Here is a 9,168-nt window from a genome sequence, read left to right as displayed (position 1 = left end):
ACATGGATGCAGCAATAAAGGTAATAAATTATTTAAAAGGTTGTCCGAGCCTTGGACTTCTTTTACCACGAAATGCTAATTTAGATATCACAACTTATTGTGACTCTGATTGGGCCACATGTCCAATGACAAGAAATTCCCTTACTGGCTTTCGCATAAAACTTGGGGGAGCTCTCATCTCCTCGAAGACAAAGAGACGGTCTACAGTATCCCTTTTGTTAGTAGAAGCCGAATACATATCTATAGCTAAAACTACATGTGAGATCACTTGGATTATTAGGAGATTTAGAGGTACAAGTCAAAAGACCTATTTAGTTGTATTGTGACAATAAGGCAGCAAATGATATTGCAGCAAATCCAATTTTCCATGAGAGTACAAAACATATAGAGATTGACTGCCACTTCATCAGAGGGAAAATACAAGAAGGAATGATCAACAATGCACATTCAAACTTTGGAACAGCCAGCCGACATTTTTACTAAATTATTGTGCAGCAAACAACATTCACATCTCTTATGCAAGCTTAGCGTTTATGACATATACAAACCACAAGTTTGAGGGGGAGTGTGAAGATATGAATATTGTTAATTAGGAAAACTAATATTTGTCATTATGGCAAATATTATGTTATTATTACATAGCAGATTTCATGCTAGTCACATCCCTAATTATGTAAGATTACAACATTAAGGCATGATATATGTTTACCTTTTACAGATTCTTATACTTGTATAAATAAACCCTTTGTACAAAATATTATACTTAATACAAAATACACATAATTGATATTTTGTTTCTCTTCTTTTCTCTAAGGCAATCTCTCACAAATTATACTGCTTCTTTTGCCTCTCGCTTTTTCTCCTTCTTCTTTACTGCTTCTTCTTCTTTAGCTTCTAACAGCGGGAGACATAATCATTTATTTCACAAACATTGAATAATGCTAGTTTCATTTGTTTAATTGTTTGGCTACAAGAGAAGTAGAGCTTATAATTTGTTTGATTTGTACTCGAGAACAATGAGACCTAAAGTATTGTTTTTTTTTTTTTTTTTTTTTTTTTTTTTNGTGTTGATTTGATAATAGTTGGGTTGAAATCTAGAGAAATTGAGTTGAAAATTCAAAAAAGAATTAGGAATAACCTGTTTGTGAACTACAGACCTGATGCTGGATATTTAGGAAAAAAGAGTGGAGAAAATACCAAACAACATTTAGGTTTAAGGAATAAGAAGAAAAGGAAGGCAACTAATAATAAACCTAAATCAGAGACAAGAAAATGCTTTTATTGTAATAAGTCTGGACACATTAAAAAGAACTATGATGATTGGATTAAGAAGCAAAAACAGCCTAGTACTAAGAGTAACATAGCATCTTCTAGCAATAGCATTGAAATTACAGAAGCACTCATTGTATCAAGTTTTGAAATTGCTAATGGATGGGTGTTAGACTCAAGGTGTTCTTTCCATATGAGTCCAAATAAAAGCTAGTTTCAAAATTTGATAAATGGTGAACCTGAAACTGTTTTTATGGGCAATAAACACTCCTATAGGGTCCAAGGTGTAGGAAATATCACCATTAGACTAAGTAGTGGTAAATTCATAATGTTAACAAGAGTAAGATATATACCTGAGCTTAAGCGTTACCTGATTTATTGGGCACCCTAGATGAAGCTGGTTATAGCTATAGGGCTAAAAATGGCTACATTTTTGTTTACAAGAATGATCAAATATTGCTTGAAGGAGTTTAGAGGCATGGCTTGTATATTCTGTGTGGTTAGTATTATCTAACAACTACTAATTCTGCTTTTATATCAACTAACATCTCTCCTGTAGAGAAGTGGTACCTAAGGATGGGCCATATAGGCCAAACAGGTATGAATTCCCTTAAATAGTAGGGGTACTTCAAAAATGATAATGTGGTAGACCTTAGTTTCTGTGAAACATGTGTCATAGGTAAACAACACAGGTTGAGTTCCCCAAAAGGAACTCACCTGGCTGTAAACTGTCTAGAATATTTACATGCTGATTTATGGGGTCCAGGGAGAGTTAAATCACATGGAAGGAATAGTTATTTCCTAGCCATAGTGGATGATTATAGTAGAAACGTGTGGGTATACCTTCTTAGATCTAACATGCGGCGGCATTGCTTTCCCTGGAATCTGGTCACCATTCTGCTGCCAATCTGTACTGCCAATCTCGCAGCCAATCTTGCTGCCACAAAAGATTCAACTTTCAACAGGCCTGCCATGACGCGGAGTTTTATTGCAGGTGCCGGTTCTCGTAGGAGAGGCCTTAATTCCAGCGGTGTATCACTGTAAGCCTTACTCTAATTATTTGGTCCTTGTCCTGCAGGAATTTGCAAAGCTGTGGGTTCAAGCTCACGCCAAGCCAAAATAAGTATAATTGATGATGTTAGTGGCGTCATAAAGCCTGGAAGGTAGAATGTAAATCTCAATTTGTTTGAGTTGACCAGACCAAATATGTAATAGGCTTAAGTGGGGTTGTTATATTTTTTGCAGGATGACATTGTTGCTGGGGCTCCAGGATGTGGAAAGACTTCCTTACTAAAGGTTTTCTCAGGGAATCAGAGCAATTCTCTCACGGTAACATGCTTCCTTGTACTCATCATTTTCACAATTACGCATTGAATATAATGTTAAGCTCTAATCTGTTATTTAGATAATCTGAGTCAAGTGTTATCTAACATGGTATCAAACTGTAATAAGGTGTTTGCTGTTAGTTATTTCGGTTGATTTCATACAGTGAATCATTCAGTCTTGATTTGTTAATTCTCCTTCAACGACTGTCAAGAGTATATTCCGAATAAGATTCTTAACTTTCGAGAGAAGAATAAGTCACTTCACCTATTAGATTAGCCTTTTGAGTGCTCAGATACTCTTAAATTAATGATCCATTGAAACCAAAGTTGTGAAAACAGCAAAGGAACTTTGATATCTTGCTAAATGACTGGATTTTTTTTCGTTGCCCAACTACATAATATTGACTAATCACCCCATTACATCCCAGAGAAAGAAATTGATGATAAAAGATGTTAAATGGTGAAGTCTGCGACACCGTTTAAAGCCAAGTGAAATGCTGCCGTTTTGTTCAGTAAACTCAAATTAATCTCAGCCCTTCGTTAATGCAAGATCTGACGGCTCTAGTTCACTCAGCAGTCAATGGTATAAAAAACCCTCTATTTTGTCATTTTAACGCAACAGTCTCAATTTTTCTCTCTCTGTAAAACGCGATTGTAACCTGATTGTTAGGGTTTGTCACTCGATTGTTCTTCTTGTGTGAATCTGCCTAGAGTCTTATTGAGGGTTGTGAGTTCCTTCAAGGGTAGTGAGTTCTCTAGTGATTGTTCAGGTTTGCGATGTAAAAAGGGAAAGGTGAGTGAATGTTTGTGTTGACTACAGTGAGTGTGGTTTGATTGTAATCTAACATTTAGGCTTTAATCATAGTGCAGCGAGTCTCCATATTCTAGAGCTCAACGTGGACGTAGCTTGTTTGATATTGAACAAGTGAACCACGGTATATTGTGGTGTTGATTCTTGATTCTTTACTGTTGGTTTGTTTCAGTAATTGGTGTTTAGGTTTGAGCAATTAGGCTTTTTACATAGTGGTATCAGAGCCAGTTCTCTAGGGTTTAGATATTCTTGAAATCAATCTAAAATTGGCAGAGTCACAAATTAAATATTTTTTGTCAAATTTGGGAGTTTTCGATTTAGGGAAGTTCTTTACCTGTAGGGTCCTGATCTTGAGTCTTCGATTCAATTCTTGAACACCAGAGGTCGATTTCAGTCTCAATGGTCAAATCAAAGAAAGTCAGTCAAGATCAAGGTAGTGAATCTTTAGGGTTTGTTGCTGAACAAAACGATGAGCACTACCACACGTGTAGAGATATCCCAGTACAATAGGAAGGTTGATTTCAATACCTGGAAGAAAGAAGATGAAGGCTCTTCTATCTCACAATAGGTGGGAATAGCATTGGGAAGGATGCAACCAAGTGGTCTGAAGAACAGGTGAAAAAGAAAGCAAAGATAGACGAAGAAGCATACACCTGATCATCATGAACTTATCTAACAACATTCTATGAAAGGTAAATGGTTGGAACACACCGATCGAACTTTGGGGTAAACTCGAAACTTTATATGCATTACGATCTGCTCCTAATTTAGCTTTTTGAAAGCTGCCCTGTTTTCTTACAAAATGGATGTTTCTAAGTCATTAGAAGAAAATCTAGATGAATTCCTAAAAATGACATTGGTACTAAAAGGAACTGTCAGGAATTAGGGGATTCGAGTCGCAATGATTTTATTAAATTCGTTACTTGATGAATACTTAGTGGTAAAGAATGCATTGCAGTACACTGGAACTGTTCCCAGTGTGATTTTGATAATAGCAAGGTTGAAATCTAGAGAACTTAAGTTGAAAATTCTAAAAAGAAATAGGAATAATCTCTTTATGAAGGCAGACCAGATGTTGGACACTTAGGAAAAGAGAGTGGAAAGAATATCCGACAAGATGTAGGTTTAAGGAATAAGAAGAAAGGGAAAGCCTATAACAATAAACCTAAATCAGAGACAAGAAATGTTTTTACTGTAATAAGCCTGGACACTGTCACGCCGAGGATCCACACAGGAATGTCTCTCGGTGCCCACACAGGTACGTGATACCACAAAGTACTGTCCCCCCCCCCCCCCCCCCCCTCCCAGGGATTTCTTTCGCCTCCCCCATGGCTCGAACCCAAGACCAAGGGGCTATAGTCATTTGGGAAGCATGGTGAGTACCATCAGGCCAGCTGGCCTGATGGTACTCACCATGCTTCCCAAATGACTATAGCCCCTTGGTCTTGGGTTCGAGCCATGGGGGAGGCGAAAGAAATCCCTTGGGAGGTGGGGGGGGGGGACAGTACTTTGTGAGTCACGTACCTGTGTGGGCACCCGAGAGACATTCGTGTAGATCCTCGGGCGTGACAAGCTGGCCTGATGGTACTCACCATGCTTCCAATTGACTATAGCACCTTGGTCTTGGGTTCGAGTGGTGGGGGGAGGCGAAAGAAATCCCTTAAGGGGGGGGACAGTACTTTGTGAGTCACGTACCTGGGTGGGCACTGAGAGACATTCCTGTGTGGATCCTCGGGCATGACAGACACTGAAAAAAAAAAAAAAAAAACCTCTTCCTATCTCAGAACATGCCCTAGATTAAGATCAAAACCAAAAAGAGCCAGAACACAATGCCTAAATAGGTGACAAAAACCCAACAACCACCTTTGCTCGAACGGAAAAGGCAAAGACTCCACACCTAACGCCAAAAGCCCAAGGCACCGAACAAATTTTTTTTTTATTTTTCCTTTATGCCTTGGGTTGTCGAAACATTCAAAAAAATCAGAAATGGCCGAAAAAACAGCCAATGAACTGGAAAAAACCATCTGATCCGCCCCTGTTGAGGACCCGCGCAGACTAACACGTCCAGCAGTGCACGCTGGCGCGCGAGCGCTGACTTCACACAACTTGTATACAAATAGCTAAATAAATAAGCCATAAAGTGAAGCAATTATATAATGCATAAACAATTATTACGGATCTAAAAATCCTCCCACCAACTTTTATACATGGAAAAATTAAAATAATTAAAGAGTAAAATTGCCCTAGTAAGTAGTAATGACCCTCGAATCTCAGTTCAAGAACAGTTTATCACTGGAGGGTTAACAGTAGCTCGATACTATATACCTGTTGTATAATCTTCCTTCGTTCATGAGTTGTTTATTGGAGCAACGTTACCTCAATATTGTAAAAATTTTATATAATCTCATCTCTCGATTTAAGAATTGTTTATCATTAAAAGCAACGTTACCTTGATCCTGTAACCCTGTCATATAAGCTTTCTGGCTTTGGAACTTTCCAAAATAAAATTAACTCTACTACAACCACATGCTTAAAATAGTATATTTATACGCATGCAACATGATTTTTTTCCAAAACCTGAAGCTCTGTCTTTCTCTCTCACCGAGTAAAATATGCAATGGCTCCTGTAGTGGAAACTGCTTCAGAAATGTCTCTAGGAACCGATGAATACGGCCTTCAACTGCAATGAGCTGAAATCCAGCGGTTGCCTACGGTCGATCGGCTCAGAACTTCTTTGTTTGATAAAAACAATGCCAATGAGCATAAATCCGGAAAGAAAGTCATTGATGTTACCAAGCTTGAAGCTCCAGAAAGCCATGTCTTCATCGAAAAACTCCTAAAACAAATTGAGAATGATAACCTCCGGTTGTTGAGGAAGATCAGAGAGAGGATAGATCAGAAAGTGTTATATAATTAGTTGTTTCTTTATTGCATTTATGTTGTGGTTGGTTTGGTTTAGAATTAAGTACAATTTTTTTAGTTTAGACTTAATGAAATGACTTTTTGTAATATCCCTTATCCACCTCGTTCAGTGGGGTTGGAAGGTTTCGATTCGTTTCTTACCCACCTCAAATAATAGGCTCACGCACAACCCCTAAGCTTAATTAGCACCACACCCACCCGACGGTAGCCCTTTCCCCATTTGTGCGGCTTCACTCATCTATCAGTTATTCGATGCAACAACCCCTCCCAATAAGAGCACACTGCATCTTAATCTAGTCTATAGGTAGTCTTTTCTGCAGCTCAACTCTCAATGAAAATATCAATGTTAGAACTCAAACCCAAGGGAGAGCCCAGTTCAAAAGACTAGTCTAATAGGTGGGAGAACTCTTAGGTTTAAATATCACACTTGGTAAGTGTGAAATCCTAACGTGGGATCATAACATTTACTCTTATCTTGTATGAAAAAATGATATCTAAATTCAAGTCAAAGTAGACACATTATGTCACCAATTGTCAATTCTTGGACCCAAAGCAAACAAAAAAATCATTATGAGATACACTAGGACTTAGTAAAATGCACATGAAGGAGAAGTGTTAATAGATATTCTCCTTATTGGGCCTAAATGCATATCACATTTTAACACTTCTCCTTCATGTGCATTTTACTAAGTCCTAGCGTATCTTGTACTGATTCAAACTTGGCTCTTGATAATGCTTGTTGAAATGTTTAGGGCCTTTGCATCCTTCTGCTTCTTCTCTTTGAAATCTTCTCACTGCTGAGCAGACAAATTTCTAACAATAAAGTGTTTCAGATGAAGAACGTTTACTTATTGTAAAACTTAAAATCCGAAGCAAACCAATGTTTGCTTAGTTGGACTCAGGCTAGCTATTACATTATGTGTTCCTGGCAAATTTGGCGTCGGGGAAGGTCTTGTTGAAAATTAGAAGCCTTGAAATCAATTCTAAGGCTTCTAAAACTTTACAAGAGAGATGTAAACTGGTGCAAAAGAAGAGAAGACGTTCATTCAACATAAACTCTTACATTCTCTTCAATGACAGAGAGAAACAATCTCTTTTCTCTTCAATAATTCATACATTCTTCATTCCCTTCTTTATATGTTTGTATAAGATTACATAACTTAATCATAACTGATCTAAGCAATTCGGAAGTTTCAAATTCAAATACAGAAACCAGATTCATAAAACTGAAAATAACAGATTTTTAAAAACTTGAAACTGCTGGAAACTGGAAATTGCTGTCATGCGGCGGCATTGCTTTCCCTGGAATCTGGTCACCATTCTGCTGCCAATCTGTACTGCCAATCTCGCAGCCAATCTTGCTGCCACAAAAGATTCAACTTTCAACAGGCCTGCCATGACGCGGCAGTTTTATGTGCAGGTGCCGGTTCTGCGTAGGAGCAGGCCTTAATTCCAGCGGTGTATCACTGTAAGCCTTACTCTAATTATTTGGTCCTTGTCCTGCAGGAATTTGCAAAGCTGTGGGTTCAAGCTCACGCCAAGCCAAAATAAGTATAATTGATGATGTTAGTGGCGTCATAAAGCCTGGAAGGTAGAATGTAAAATCTCAATTTGTTTGAGTTGACCAGACCAAATATGTAATAGGCTTAAGTGGGGTTGCTTTATTTTTTTGCAGGATGACATTGTTGCTGGGGCCTCCAGGATGTGGAAAGACTTCCTTACTAAAGGTTTTCTCAGGGAATCAGAGCAATTCTCTCACGGTAACATGCTTTCCTTGTACTCATCATTTTCACAATTACGCATTGAATACTAATGTTAAGCTCTAATCTGTTATTTAGATAATCTGAGTCAAGTGTTATCTTAACATGGTATCAAACTGTAATAAGTTGTGTTTGCTGTTAGTTATTTCGGTTGATTTCATACAGTGAATCATTCAGTCTTGATTTGTTAATTCTCCTTCAACGACTGTCAAGAGTATATTCCGAATAAGATTCTTAACTTTCGAGAGAAGAATAAGTCACTTCACCTATTAGATTAGCCTTTTGAGTGCTCAGATACTCTTAAATTAATGATCCATTGAAACCAAAGTTGTGAAAACAGCAAAGGAAACCATTTGATATCTTGCTAAATGACTGGATTTTTTTTCGTTGCCCAACTACATAATATTGACTAATCACCCCATTACATCCCAGAGAAAGAAATTGATGATAAAAGATGTTAAATGGTGAAGTCTGCGACACCGTTTAAAGCCAAGTGAAATGCTGCCGTTTTGTTCAGTAAACTCAAATTAATCTCAGCCCTTCGTTAATGCAAGATCTGACGGCTCTAGTTCACTCAGCAGTCAATGGTATAAAAAACCCTCTATTTTGTCATTTTACGCAACAGTCTCAATTTTTCTCTCTCTGTAAAACGCGATTGTAACCTGATTGTTAGGGTTTGTCACTCGATTGTTCTTCTTGTGTGAATCTGCCTAGAGTCTTATTGAGGGTTGTGAGTTCCTTCAAGGGTAGTGAGTTCTCTAGTGATTGTTCAGGTTTGCGATGTAAAAAGGGAAAGGTGAGTGAATGTTTGTGTTGACTACAGTGAGTGTGGTTTGATTGTAATCTATAACATTTAGGCTTTAATCATAGTGCAGCGAGTCTCCATATTCTAGAGCTCAACGTGGACGTAGCTTGTTTGATATTGAACAAGTGAACCACGGTATATTGTGGTGTTGATTCTTGATTCTTTACTGTTGGTTTGTGTTTCAGTAATTGGTGTTTAGGTTTGAGCAATTAGGCTTAGTTTACAATAGTGGTATCAGAGCCAGTTCTCTAGGGTTTAGATATTCTTGAAATCAAT

The sequence above is a fragment of the Pistacia vera genome, unplaced genomic scaffold (assembly GCF_008641045.1).
Source record: "Pistacia vera cultivar Batoury unplaced genomic scaffold, PisVer_v2 Contig1092, whole genome shotgun sequence".
Classification (NCBI taxonomy): Eukaryota; Viridiplantae; Streptophyta; class Magnoliopsida; order Sapindales; family Anacardiaceae; genus Pistacia; species Pistacia vera.
This window is presented reverse-complemented; position numbering follows the sequence as displayed.